At 36.4% G+C, this 15,710-nt stretch overlaps 1 protein-coding gene across 7 annotated transcripts in view; it reads left to right on the top strand.

Moving 5' to 3' along the window:
- LOC144303892 (uncharacterized) overlaps positions 1–15,710 on the top strand; it is a 305,981-nt gene that overhangs the window by 144,031 nt on the left and 146,240 nt on the right. For 5 of the 7 annotated variants that reach the window (XR_013370913.1, XR_013370915.1, XR_013370919.1 and 2 more), the window contains exon 4: positions 11,310–11,388. The exons of the other annotated variants lie outside the window; for them this stretch is intronic. The gene's annotated coding sequence lies outside the window, so the exon portion shown is untranslated. The remainder of the gene's footprint in view (positions 1–11,309; positions 11,389–15,710) is intronic. 7 annotated transcript variants of the gene reach the window in all.

The raw sequence follows: 15,710 nt of genomic DNA, 5'->3' as shown, positions 1-15,710 counted from the left end.
GTTCTGGACTGACCCATCCTATTCAGTTAACTTCCCAAATGAAGATCAAATCCATCTTTCTTGTGGCTTTGATAGGAATAGAAAGAAGACATATATTATGGCTACTGTGCTTGATGAAAGAAACAAATCTAGAAGGAATATGAGGGTCAATTTTAAGAGTGCTTAGAACTATTTGGGAAAAAATGTGTTTCCATTAATGATTTTTTTTTTTTAGTTTTAGGTTCTAAAATTCTTCTTCCATTCCCTCAGTTAAGTGCTATAAGTGGAGGAGTTGGAGCTGTAAAAGATGTTTCATTCATCTAAGGCTTATTCAGAAATAAGTCGATCTTAACAAGAACTGACTCAGTAGCAGAAAGAAGAGTGATGTGGGGGTGTCACAGCATGAATTAGGACTAAGTCACCTAAGTACAAAGAAAAGAAGTTTGGGGAAATATGAGGCCTTGAATGAATGTAATGGACGTTTTCACACATGCACCAGAACCTCATAAACAAAGGTGCCATTTCTGAGCCTCTTTTAATGAAACAGTGCTTCTTTTCTTGAGTATGTAGGTGGGTGAAGCAAGATATGTGGTAGTAGGAACCAATCTGAACCAGCTGATGTCAGGCATGAGGCTGACAAGTAGAGTTATATCTTAAAATGAAAACTAATAACTTTTAATTTAGAAATGCATCTCAAGGAAAAAAGAGAAAAACAAATCATTTAAAAATCTCTCTTCTCTTTAGTGCTAGACAGTACTAATTTAGAGGTATTATAGTTTTTCAGTTCTCTTCCTACATGTAAATGAACCCATGTTCATGCATATATAGACTGTTTTTTTTTTTACAAAATGAGATCATATTATACATAACTGTTATGAAGCATGCCTTTCCTATTTAAAAATAGAAATAGTTTTTACATCAATAAATTTTTAATAAGTGACTGCATACAACTCTAATATCTTGCATAGAATGGAATTTTTGTTTAATTCTTTTTGTACATTTGAATCAAACATTCTTCAGAAAATTTATTTGTTTGATTTAAAGCAGAGTTTTTCAACCTCAGCACCCTTGGAATTTTGGGACATATAGTTAACGTTGTTGGTGCGTTCTGTGCATTATAAGATATTTAGCAGCATCTCTGGCTTCTACCCACTGGATACTAGTTGCACCTCACAGTTTTAACAACCAAAAATGACTTGAGACATTGCTCAAAGTCTTCTGGGCATGTGTGTGGAAAATTGCCCCCAGTTGAGAATCATTGATTGATTGATTGATTGAAGTTCAGTTTGCCAACATATAGCACAACACCCAGTGAGAAGCACTGATTTAAAGGAAGAATGAAAATAGGCATTAACAGATACATCTATGGTATCAAAAATATATGAAATTTGAAAATAGCCAGATTTGATTTCAAATTTTGGCTTTGTCATATACTAGCTGTGTAAATTTGGTTATGTGAATGACAGAGCTAAGATTTGGAACCATATTTGGTGGAATTTGAGGGGCATTAATGATAATTCTCTGTATGCCCAAATATCTCCATTACAGGATTATCATGGTTCAGTAGGTCCTGAAATACCCCTGCCATAAATTCTCTGGATTCCAACATTGTATCTCCACAAGTCCCCCCAAACTATTACCTCTCTGGAGGATAGATAACATACTAAACTTTATGAGCAACTAATCTCTCAGCAAATTGTTTGATCACAGGGAAATATAGTTAGACTGGGTACAGGAGTTGGGAAACTATGTGGACATGTATCAAGGGACATGTGTCAAGGTTTCTTGGGTCTATATGCATAAGAATTGACTCTAGTTGACCTCTGCAGTTAGAAGGAAATAAGAAGTCTTACAGAATTGAAAGGAGTCCAATAAGCAACATGTGGAAAGAGTAGAAGCAGGATGGGTCTCCTATGCATCAGGGATTTGTCATTGTTCTTTATAGCTATTGCCATTAATGTGATTGGCCTCCAAGTTCTAGTGCATCTCAGTTTAGAATTTCAACTTTTAATAAGAGATCATTGAATAGTCCAGTTTGGGTCAGATATCTACTTCTGGAACAATCAGCTATTTCTAGGGGACCGATGTCATATAAAGATGTGGCCTCTCATATCCTATACTTATGTTTGTGGCCATTCCCATCAGGGAGAGAATTTTTTGCTAAGAAGTTATTTCTTAAGTATCAGCCACAGAGGAGCAAGAGAATACAGGTTTGTGAAGGTGAGAGGCCTGGTTAGAGTCAAGGGCACCAACATAGTTCACTGACTTTCCATTTGCTTTTGAGATTAGTTAATGGATTTGGCCTTCATCTTAGACTGTGAGCTCACTTATGTCAGGCACCATACTACTTTTTTAACAACTATCTATGGCTTGCAGAACCCAGTATTACTGATGGTGGGCAGCTGCTCAATGTATTATCTCTCTTACAATGCTTTCTCTAATCATTCCCTTACTGATTCAGTTCATTTTCCCTCAACTCATAACGCACTGTGTTTATGTTTACCATTTTATTTAATCATACTACATTGAAATTGTTTTGTCTGTTGCCTCCACTAGACTTTGAGATCCCAGAGGGCCAGGGCTCTCACTGTTCATCTTTATTCCCAGAACTGTAACTGGCAAAGAGTAGGATCTCCTTACATATTGGTTGATTGAAATATTTTAAATGTCTCTATTTGTAGTCTATCACATTTGGTCAGTGGTTCTCAGCATGCGAGCTTCATGCTGAGAACAAATGAACTAATGAATGAATTAATGAGTGTCTTCTCCAGCTCTGAGTAGAGCTGTGAAGCTGTGAAGCACATCAACTTATATTGTGAACAAAAATCAATTTCCCATCAGCTGTGAAGCACATCAACTTATATTGTGAACAAAAATCAATTTCAAAAATAAATTCTCGAAGTAACCTTGGGGATTGATTACAGGCATTACCATGATCAATATTAGTATGGACTTCTATATGTCAGAATAATTTTATTCTTGGGAAATGGCATAAAACAGTATTACTCAATTACAGTGTTATGACCTAGGTCAGAAGTGAGGTTGTCATTGTATTTGTTACCAAATACAGTTGAAGTACTGAAGCTTGCAAATAATTTACATTTGAAAATATATTTAGAACAACCTCAAGGTTATCTCTGTGATAACATCACTCTCACTCTCTACCATGCTGATACGCTTTTTAGGATGAGTGAAGTGCACTGTATCTAGTGTCAGAAGTTGTGTTTGGGAGAATGTCTTACATGTGAGGCTCACATGTTGAGAACCACTGCCTCGGGTCATGGGTCACAGATACAATTATTTGATAAATCTTATATGCTGTCCCTTTATTTTATGTACTTCATATTTATCTAGACCTTAAAAACAGGGTCCTATATACTTCCTATATTTCTAGACCTTAAAAACAGGGATTTGATACTTTAACCCAGGGACCAAAATAGAAAATATTTCCTGGAGAGAATGGCTGAAGAAATTGTGATGCTATTTTCTATGTTGGTGGTGCTTTTGAGAACCTGGGGGGATTCCACAGCCATGTAAATGTCTCTATGTCTTTTATCCTTTCCCCTCATACTAAAAACAACATGAAAGGCTTTTCCTTCCAAACATATGACTCTGCAAGTGGGGTTTATATCATTTATGTATATTGAGCAGATGCAATCCAAGATTTACTTACCTTGAAAAGAGTTTTACTGCTGCCTTAGCCCAAATAAATCTAACCATACTTCTCTAATTTTGGTCATGATATTTTTGCTTGAATCCATGTAAAGTCTATATTTTTCACTTTAGCTTACCTCTTTGTGAGTGATTAAGAAGTCTGTCCTCCTCATCTCAATTTTTGTCTTTTCACTTTTCTTCTCTCTCTGTTTTTTGTTCTTCTGACAATCATACTTTCTGGTATAGTCTAGAAATTGATCCTTTTTGGTCCTTTAAAATTAAGCTTTTAATCCTTATCTCCTAACCCTATAGCCACCCTGTGTGATGGCATTCATATGGCCCCCATGTAAGCAACTCACTCAGGCTCTGATGGGTGAAGAAAGGATTCATATTCAACTCTGTGGGGATCCACAGCCCACAACCTTCATCACACTGCCTCTTCTCAGCTTGCTTCATACTTTTCTTTCTAGTATAATGATAAAGTAACAGAAGTACTCCTGTGCGGAGAGAATTCTAAAGGGAAAGAAGTTACTTTGGTTTGCTTTTGGTAAGGAGAAGTATAAAAGTAAATATTCTACAACAGGGGTTGGTAAACTCTCTGTAAAGGGCCAGACATTAGATATTTAGGCTTTGCAGCTATATGTTCTCTGTTGCAAATAATCAACCGTGCTGCCATAATGTGAAAGTGGCCACAGAGAGTAAGAAAACAAGTGTCTGTGTTCCAATAACAAATACTATTTATAGACAATGAAATTTGAATTTCATACAATTTTCACTTGCCATGAAATATTATTCTTCTTTTAATTTTTCTCCAACCATTTAAAGATGGAAAAACCATTCTTTGCTTGTAGGCTCTACAAAAACAGGTGGTGGGCCAGATTTAAAGTTTCCAGATTTAGCATTTAGTATATATTTGGGATACATTTATAAAAAAAAAAAAAGTTGTTGCTTATCTGAAATTCAAATTTTACTAAGGATTCTGTTTTTATCTGGCAATCCTGGCTGGCTTTAGTCTCCAGGCCACAGTTTGTAGACCTCTATTCTATAACCATTCAGTTCTTGCAAAATATTTCTCTGGCTTCATTTGGTGGAGGAGTTTGGGGGTTCAAACTCACACATACTGTCCTTTTGGTTTTAAATAGTGATATGATCATCAGTTCTAACGAGATTTTGAGATGTGAGAAGATATTGATATATTCAGAAACCAATGTTTTCAGAAAAAGTCATGACTTTGGAGCTTAGGTTAGCTGCAAAAATTCATAAGGTCAAGGTGAAAAAGATCTTAGGTATTTAACGCTATGATAAAGAATGTTTGTTGCAAGGAGGAATGAATACTACTGTATTGAGCTTTCATTGTACTAGTTAGGATAGTGACTATTGAACTATTAATAATAAAATATTTGTGCTAGTAGTTTTCCAGTTCATTAATATTCATATTTTCAATGAGTATTTATTTATTTAATTTTCTAATAAAGATTTTATATATTTATTTGAGAGAGAGGGAGTGCGGGCATGGAAGCAGGAGTGGAGGAAGGGTAGAGAGGGGGGAGGCAGAGAGAGAGAGAGGTAGGCAGATTCCCTGCTGAACAGGGATCTGGAAGTGGAGCTCAATCCCAGGATTTGGAGATCATGACCTGAGCAAAAGGCAGACATTTAATGGACTGACCCACTCAGGTGCCCCAGTGAATATTTATCGAGTGCCTACCTTTTGCTAAGCATAATCTAAGAACTGGCTATATAGTATTAATGAAATGGACTGAAGCTTTTTCCCTCAGGAAGTTTACATTCTTGTGAAGGGAAACAGAAAACAAACAAATAAAATATTTACACTGTTAGATGAGAAGGGCTACGGAGATGAATAAAGCAAAGGAGAATAGTATTGTTGAGGAGGGTAGGGATTATACTTTCAATAGGGGAGTCCCTGAGGAGGTTATAGTACAGCAACGATTTGAAGGAAGTAAGGGAATGAGCCATGTGTTAACTGGATCAAAAGCATCCCAGACAATGGATGGGCTACTGCCAAGGCCCTGAGTGTTCCAGGAACAATACAGAGGCCAGAGCAACTCAAATAGGGTGAACAATGGGGAAAATACCAGGATATGAGTTAGAGAGGTAACAGGGTAGAGGAGGTAGAGAGTGTGATGTGGAGATTATGTAGGAATTGGCTTTTAGTTTCCTGAAATGAGATGCAATTTTAGGGTTTCAGACAAAGTGATGACATGCTTTTCTTAATTACTTGTGTGTTAATTGCTGAATGTTGTGTATCTAATAGATTATAGGGAGCAGGACAGGGGTAGGAGGCTAGTAAGGAGGCTCTTGAGTAATCTAAGTGAGAGATGATGGTGCCTTGGATCAATACAGTGGCAGTGGAGATAATGTAGTCATATTCTGAGTGATATGGAAGGTAGAATTGACAGGATTTGCTGATAGATTGGATGTCAGGCGTTAAAGAAAGAGAGGAGTCAAGGATAACTCCCAGATTTTCACCCGAGTAACTGGGAGGATAGGGTTCCTATTTACTGAGATGGAGAAGACAGTGGGAGGAGAAGGTTTGGGAGAAAAGATCAGAAGTTTGGTTTAGGACAAGATAAGTGTAAAATGCATGTAAGGTCTCTAAATAGAGATGTCAAACAAGCAGCTGGATATATGAGTCTGGAGTTCAGAGGAGCTGTCTGGCTCTAGATATAAATTTGGGAATCATCAGTGTATAGATGATGTTTAAAGCCAAGTAGCTCGATGAGATCATCATGGGAGTGAGTGTAGCTAGAGGAAAGATGAAGTTCAAAGAGCACGTTTTATATGAGTTAGTACAAATGGCTTGATAGCTTCTGTATTAATCATGGCCACAAATATAATTAATATTGGGTATATTCAAATTATATGAAAACATCAACTGCTTTATGGTAGTAAATATCTTTCACTTAGAATACTGGATAATCAAATGCATCTTTTCCGTAAACAAAGTGTTTAAAATTTTTATACTTTTCTATTAGAACACCTAAACTATAGGTGAAAGATTTGATTACCTTCATTGTTGGATGCTTTGTAAAACCTAGGAGAACTGTGTCTTGGTTTGAAGTTGCCGGTAGAGGAAAAAGTTTTTTTTTAAATGAAAACACTATTTAATTAGTTGATACTTTTCTACTTATGTTTTGCAAAATACCTTTTATTTCTAAATTAAAAAAATTTATACTTACACGAATTTAACTAAATGTGTTTGTGTCTATCTATGCATCTACTAATCAATTTATCAATAGATAGATACTCTTAAGTGTTTTGGTAGGAATTTCTGCAAGCAAAAAACTACTTTGGAATGAGACTTCTTTCCCTGATGGTCATTAAACTTTTTCCTAAATTTAAAACCTATGGGCTTAGATATAAAACTAGCTGAGGAATTCTTCATCAAATAGGAGCTTGAATTTAGACTCCATATTAGCTACAAATGTGAAAGTATCATTGATATTTTAATTGTGATTTAAAGGGCATGGTGGGTCATTTTTAACCTGGGAGCTCCAGGCCCTGAATATCTGGCCATTAATGATGAGTGGGCAACCTGACCTCTAAACACTTGGTTGCTTTCAATGTGATGCTATCTGCTTCTGGTTTGCATGCCACTCCAATAAGAATTTGTGCAAGTTGGGCAGCCCAAGTGGCTCAGCAGTTTAGCACCGCCTTGGGCCCAGAGCCTGATCCTGGAGGCCCCGTGTCGAGTCCCCGTCGGGCTCCCTGCGTGGAGCCTGCTTCTCCCTCTGCCTGTGTCTCTACCTCTCTGTTTCTCATGAATACATAATTAAATAAAATCTTAAAAAAAAATCGTGCAAGTTGGTTGGCCCCATGAGAAAGGGGCAGCACTGACAGAAATCTGCCCAAATTGCTGCTATTGTATTCTTTAGGACTAACAAATGTAAATGCTGTTCATTTTCAGGAGAGGCAAGAAATGACTCAGCATTCCTGAGGCCGCACCCCTCCCCCCCCAGATATTAGGACCTCTCTTTCCACCTTACTGCACTGAAAATGGATGTTAACTCTGCCTGGAGAGTGGGCATTCATAATTGTCAAATATTCTTTTTGGCTAGAGAGTTTTCTTTTGCTTTCCCACTAGGGCTCAGAAGAATGGAAGATGTTTTACTCACACTCTACAGTTTTATATGAAGCTTCACTCCTTATTGACTTCCCTTATAAGCCCCTATTATCTAGAAGAACTACATACTGTAACTCCTCTTCGTGGTATGTGAAAATTAGCTCTTCAGTTGACTGGTTTGTAAATCCTTCCTAATTAGCTAGTAGATATGATGTTGATCTTATGATCTGTCATTTCATTAATTCATTTATTATGTTTATTGCTGTGTAACAAATCACCCCACCATCTAGTGGCTTAAAACAATAAGCATTTTTTAACTCATAGTTTCTATGGGTCAGAAATTTGGAATCTGGATTAGGGTCTCTTAGGTTACATTCAGGTATTGGCCAAGGCTCTAGCTATCTGCAGGCTTGGGTGGCTGAATTAGTGAGAGGAAATACCTAGTGCATAAGTATAAAGATTGATTTTTTTCATTGGACCATTGGACAATTCAACAATGGTAACAGGCAGGAAAGCAATGATGTTTGCTGATATAGGCATGTGGGTAGATCTGTTGTTGGAAGGATGTAGACATTTTTTTTTTATTGCATCCAGTTTTTTGCTCAGTAAAATAGGAAACAAGTCTATCAGCTGATGATAACAGTGTGAGGAGAGGTATTGAGAACTTGAGACAGTGTAAAATGTCAGCCTCCATGATTAAAAAAGTGTATAGACTAGAGATATTTGGTATGAATGGTAGAGAGTCAAATATTTAAAGCAAGACCAGTTGTCCTGGTTTGTGTTTTTCTCCACCATGTTTAGCATAGAGGAATGTTTGGAGCAGGCAGAAATTTGATTTAGATAAGATTAAATTTTGGAAAGGAAGAGCAGTAAAACTGTAGAGAGGCAAGGGAGTTAATAATCATTGACAATGAAATTTAAGTTGTAAAAGAAGGGAAATAAGGATGTTGAAGGGATGAAAACCACTGAAAAGATGGTAGGATCAATGGCTTAGTAACATCAAAGGTATGAAAGTATGGGGTACAGAATAGAGACAGAATAGGATGAAATGATAGGACGTGATGTCAGAGAGTAGGATGCATGCAATTGACATTAAAGAGAAGATGCAGTTATTTATAGAAACAAAGTCTAGGGTAATAACCATGGGATGGCTAGGTTGTTGTGACAACAACGAGGAGTCATGGGTGATGATACAATCTGATGACAGAAATCCTAAATGGGCAGTTTTTAGGAATGAGGAAGAATTGGAAAATTGTCTGAAAGCAGCAATAAGGAGCACCAAGGACATGTTCTCTACTTCTAGACCTAGTACTGTGAGAACCAGAGGAAACTAAACATCACTAAGGCAACTGCAGTAGTGGCAGTTTCCTCAATGGAGAGCCAGGTTTCTCTTAATGCGTGAAGGGGAAAAAATGCATTCAGAAGGTAGTTGGAGGATTGACATAGGGGATTTTGCTGATGGCTGACTGAGTTTTGGAGGATAGAATGGAAGAATTTCAGAACTTGGGGAGAAATGGGAAAAGGGGACAGAATAGGTTCACAGAGGCTCACAGGGATTCAATTGCGGACGTTACAGGCAGCCTGGGAATGTAGGGGTGGCCTGACATGGAGTAGGATAAAGGGCATGATGAGGTCTATCGCAGTGGATCAAGGCTGATGATAGTGGTGTGGCTGTGAGTGTTATAGAGGAAGAAAGGAAAGCTCTGGGGGAGGGGTGGGCTCTCTCAAGTTCTCATGGCCAGGAACCAATGAAGTTGGATTTCCATCCGGCTCTCCTCAGCTCCAAAATAAATGTCCTTTTTCTCTACACTCCATTTAAAGTGCAGACTAAGGTCTAGCCTGAGAAGTTGTTAGGAATGTGGACTCTGAGGCCTCACTCCACATCTGTTGAATTTGAATCTGCATTTTATGATGATCTCCAGGTGCTTTCATGTTCATGGTAGAGTTTCAGCAGTACTGCTCTACACTGCATATTTTTCATCCTTTTAAAAATTAGTTGTTTCATGTCTAGTCAATGACACTTCATGGATTAAAAAAGGAATAGGAATTTTTGCAATGAAAGCTTTCTGAAATTTTTAGACTGCACAGTTTCAAAATAAAGGTGTGCAAAAATTGGAAGTGGGTACATGATTAAAAAATCCTTGTCATATTTAGTTATCTGGCAGATGAGTAATCGGATATACTGTATTATTTTCCAAAGTTTTAGGACCATGTGAGGAGAAACCTCCGATGCATTTGAGGTTAAATTCTTCCTGGTTGGAATCTGATTATGTCACTAGTCTGATTAATAAGTAAACCAGAACTATTAGGAAAAGGAAAGAGGAGGGGCAAAAATGAGTGTTTATTCTCTTCAGTTATTATGAATCTAAGCTCTGTTGCTTGTACCAAAGAAAGGAATTATTTGTATTTATTCTTATGGCTAAGTTGCTAGCAATAAATTATGAAAAGAAAAAAAATAACCATGTGGGATAATTGAGTGAAAAACAAATGTCAGTAAGTGTAAACAGAATAGATTCCACTAAACCTATTTGCAAAAATGTCAGAGGAGTTGAGTTGTTTTCCCTCACAATATTTGTGCTGGAATAAAGGGACTGAAGTTTAATTAAATTTCTCCATAGAGACTGGGTATTCCAGTAGATGTCACTTTGAGATTTTGCTCAATGAAGGACTGAATTCTGATTAAGTGAAGCTACATTTGTCCTCAGTAGTGGAGCACTGACGATCAACACCTCTTTTTCTCCAGGTCTTCCATGCTAAACTAGCAGCAGCAACTGAGAAACACTTGCCACGGAACCAGAACTCCAGAGGCTGAATCTAGTTTTGCTTTATTCACTAACCAGGTGTTTGACCTTGAGCAAGTCCCTTAAGACCTCTAGCATATTAAGTATTGGAGACATTGCTTTGCCTGTGACATACGTTCAACAGTCAGTTCTAAAAGGCTTCTGGCTCTAAAAGCCTCTAGTTTTGTTGTATCATGTTGTATGATACATAAATAGCCAGTAAAATTTAGCAAAAGGAAGAGGAACTTGGGGAATTTTGAAAACTAACAAACATTTTGCTGGGCTGGAGTCATCAGGTGACTGCACATTATTCTGGAATGAGAAATTCAAATGAGTAGTATGTTTGTCTACACTTTTAAGTCTTAGGCTTTCTTTACCTTCAATATTTAATTTATTAGGCTTAATAATGCAAGTAGTCCTGACCTTTCTTGATTTGGGTCATATTTCCCAGCTATTTGAGAACAACAGATAAAAGATATCTTCTGTATATACTAATATTTTCTTCTTTTTCTAGGGGATCTAAGATTTGGGGGAACATGTTAGACATAATCAATATTTTTTTTCTTAAGGACATCAAACTCAGATATAGAACTGGAGGGAACAGTAGGCATCCAGCTATTTAGAATTATTATTTAAAAAAAATTTCACCACTAGTAATGCCTCGAAAGCAAGTTAATTTTTGTTTTGCTTATGATATACATTTTATGTGGGAGGATAGACTTGTGCATGAGAGAGAATTGTAATCTACTGTTTGTTGATCAAATAATCAAGAATTCCTCCTCACAAAGTAATCAAAGTGTTTTTTTTTTTTTCAGGCAGGTGTGAAATTACCTTTTGTTTAGTGGAGAAATAAATTGGAACCAGAAAGAATCTCTGTTTAATAAGAGCTTTTTGGTATGTCCATTCAGCTGCCACGTCACGTAAGCTAATAGCTGGGTTTGTGAGGTTCAGAAAACAAGGATATCATGAGCAAAAGTGTAATGAAAAGAATACTTCTGGACATTAAAAACTTTTAGTTTTAAGGTTTGCCAACAGGATCTCCTAAAACTGCAAATTACAGGATATTTGTGCTATAAACCATCATGATGTTTATACTTATGCCCATGTTTACTAAATATATGACAACAGTGGAGCTCAGTTAAAAACAGATTAACCACACAGGTACCAAAGAAATTACAATCAAATTACATAATGGATGACCTCAGTAAATCCAGGTTTGCTAAACCCACCTTACATTTTTCTGGAGGTGGCATACCATTTTGGCTTCTATTGTTGTGAGATATAGTGGGCCATAGGTTTTAGGAAAAGTAGGGATACCTGGGTGGCTCAGGGATTAACTATCTGACTTGGGCTTAGGTCATGATCAGGCTCCTGGGATCGAGTCTCATATCAGGTTCCTCTCAGGGAGCCTGCTTCTCCCTCCGCCTATGTCTCTGCCTCTTTCTCTGTGTCTCTCATGAAAAATAAATAAATAAAAATCTTAAAAAAAAGACTTTAGGAAAAGTGATAGTCACATATTAAATGAACCATATTCCAATTGTTCAAATATGGTACCTCTGGTGGTGGGGGATTAAAATGGTAAATTACTTTGACCTCATAGCCAAAGCATCTGTCGTTTCTTTGTGTGTTTGCCTGTTGTTTTTCCTATATTCCTAAAGAAACTTTTATCTGAGGTTAAAATCAAATTTTCCTCCACTGTAGCTTTCACTTCTGGTAGGTAGTACTCTTAGAAGGGAAAATATCTAAGAAGGGTGTTTCCATTTGACTCTGATTGTGGTGAAGGTGGTAGGCATACCAGGAAGCTTGGTAAATTTATCTAGTGTTACTTTATTAACTGAATGCTTTACAATTACTCTTGCGATAAGAACTCTGTACATATTCCTCTTCTCTGTTTCCTTTTATTTTACCTCCTGGTAATTTATAATCATATGAACAAATTTTGACTTAAAGTGAGAATTTAGCAAATTTGACTGTGGCAATGTCATTGAAGAGTAGAAGACTTTATGAAAAACATTGTAACAACAGTAGGAAAATCTGTTTAGCTGGTCACTGACTTACAGAAAAACTATTGTTAAGGACTCACATGTTAAAGAACAAATGAAACAAAACTAAAAAGAATTCCTAATTATTATTATTATTATTTTTTTATTTTAAGAAGAAAAAGTTAAGTTTTTTTTTTATGATAGTCACTTTTAGGAGTCAGACTGGGTAAGAGGGAGAATTTTGTGGGGGAATTTTATGGTGGGAAGATCAGAGGGAATCTGGAGGGTCAGAGCTAATATTGCTCATACTACTATTTTTGGAAATGCTGACTTAGAATTCTTTCTTCCTTACTAAGTAGTATGGATTATTATTCAAAGTTTAAAGTGTTTCTTTGAAGAAAAGCAGAATTTCCCCTAAGGAATTCTGGAAGTTTCTCTTATCCATAACTAAATAGCTAAAGTTATGAAATTTTATTTAGAAAGAAAGTGATTTTTTCCCTACTTATCAGTTATTCTTTCCTTTACCATGTATTTGTTGGGCTAGTCACCAGACAAGAAATTGAAGATATAGTAATGAAGTAGGCATACACTTATTTTTAGGAATGCTGCAAAATAGAGTATTTAAGCCAGTGTTTCTCATTTGTATCTAATAACAGTATGCATAGACAATGATAGTGTTTGCAATGTACACTGGAATAATCTGCAGGGAATTTATGATGATAATAATAAAATATAGGGTTGTTTGAGAGAAAATCAATATTTAATTTACTAAAAATTCAGTATTTAATTGCATAAACATCTAGGTAAAATAATATGAAAAACTTTTATAAGATTTTTAAATTATGATCTCTTCAAATTCTTGGTAATAATCACTGATGAGAAATTATTTGGTTAAACAGCAGAGAATACTTTTTTATTGAGAGAGAGAGTGTGTGTGTGAGCAGGGAGGGGCAGAGGGAGAGAAAATTTCTCCGCTCCATGTCCAGTGTGGATCCAGAGGCAGGGCTCAATCTTGTGACCCTGTGTTCATGACCTGAGCCAAAATCAAGAGTCAGATGCTTAACTGACTGAGTTACCTAGGTACCCCAATAATAGAAAATACTTTTAAAACACATTTTTACTATTTAAAAATTTATACCAGTTGAAATTATTATCTGAGTCTGTGTATGAGTGATAGATGTAATGTTAAAGTATAATGTAAAGAGATATAGAATGTAATCATTTTTCATATCAAATTTATTTTAAATAATAAAATATTTTTATTAATTATTAATTAAATTTTGTTTAAATAAAAATATTTATTTTAAATAATATAATCAGTAGAAATACATAGATAAAAGAGTTATCCTGTAACTTACTTGTGTACTGCTATGACAGCATATGAGTAACATCAAAGAGAAGTATCCAAGATAAGTGAAGACTGGGGCCAGCCTCATTTTCAGCTTATCAGCCAGCCCTTTATAACTATAACCTTAGGCTGTTTGCTCTGTTTCATTGGTGTTTGGATCATGAACTCCTTCAATAGCTCCTTGGGCTCTGTATCCATCTATGGTGGGCAGTGGTGGGCTAGCTATTGAAGCAGATATTCAGGTAATATAATATATTTGGCTTATATTTAGCATGTCATGGTATAACAGTGACTAGAGCTGGGTGTTGTCACTCTTGGTTTTTGCTGCCCATGATGACCAGGAGGCACACATTTAATCTTCATTCTATAGTAGCAGTCCTTTGAGGAACTTTAGAAAAAGATACTCTTGGCTAGAGGTGGTTGGCCCAGGAACTCTAACCACCCAGACTCTCCCCAGCTTATCTAAGAGCTGGTAAGAGCAATAGTCACAACACACCTGTGATTCATTTGTAGCACATTGCATGGGTACTTGCCACCAAATGCATTGTTTACTGATACAGGAGGAGAATTAAAAAGTGTTGTGCTATGCAGTTGAAATTTAAGAAGCTACCTTTTTGGTATTTTGTAATTGAATGAATATTTGTATTTTTACAAGGTAAAAATAGGGTACAGCAAGTTCTTCCAAAATTTCATAGATTTGCAGTATATTAAGAGCTCATGCTTTTTGAAAAGAGGCAGAATGAAAGTATATCTTTGCATTGTTTTTTGTAAATCTAATGTTGTTTTTGTCAAGTCACCAAACTACCCTTCAGGCTGGATAAGTTCTCACTATATGGAGGCCCATCAGCTGGGCAGTCCCTGACCTTTCATAAAAACAATTACAAAATATGTGTCATCTAATATCTACTCAAGGGAAATTGAAGAAGACATGAGTGACTATCCCTCTGGACCTAATATAGGTTGTTAGCATTTAAGAATCTACTTTCAGAAGCTCAGTGTTTTAGGCTTCTCCAGAGAAACAGAATCAATAGGATGTATTGTCTCTATCTCTATTTCTATCTCTATATTATCTGTCAAGAGATTTATTCTAAGAAATTGACTGATGTGATTGTGAAGGCTCACAAGTCCAAAATGGACAGAGTAGGCCAAGAGGTTGGATGCCCATAGAAGAGCTGATTTTTTAAAGGCCTTCCACTGTTTGGATAAGGTCCACCCACATTATAGAGGATATTCCATTTTACTCAAAATCTACTGATTGAAATGTGTTAGGTTATCTAAGAAATACTTTTCATGGCACCATACAGACATAATTCACCAAATATATTGGTGCTGTGGCCTAGCTAGGTTGACATATAAAATTAACCATTACACTAGGATAGGTTCAGTTTTAGGGACATGGAGAAAGCCCAGGTTTAATCCAAACTTCAGCAGCTTTCTCCTAAATATGAACACCTAGATCTCATAGTTCCGGAAGAAAAAGGAGGGTTTTACTTTTCTCACATCTCTTCCCTAAGGTGAGCTTGTGCATAAATTTGGAATTTTGTTATGCCTTCTTACTGATCAAAACACTTAGCTAGTTAAGTGAGACACATCCCCTTTTCTAGTTACAGGAATCAGGACCACTACTTGGGTATTGCATTCAGACCTTTACTCTTAAATTGGGCAGATGTCAGCTAGGCAGAATAAACTAGGTAACATTTATAAAATACCACATGCCAATTTCAGTTTCCAGTACCTTACATCAGTGAAGTAATCTAATCCTCACAGAACTGTAGGAGTGAGTCTAATTATCCCCATTGTACAGATGGAGAACCTGAAGCAGAAAAAGGCTCACTTGATCTCTCTCTCTCTCTTTTTTCAAGATTTTATTTATTTATTCATGAGAG

Source organism: Canis aureus, chromosome 33 (assembly GCF_053574225.1).
Source record: "Canis aureus isolate CA01 chromosome 33, VMU_Caureus_v.1.0, whole genome shotgun sequence".
In the NCBI taxonomy this organism is placed as follows: Eukaryota; Metazoa; Chordata; class Mammalia; order Carnivora; family Canidae; genus Canis; species Canis aureus.
This window is presented reverse-complemented; position numbering and strand designations above follow the sequence as displayed.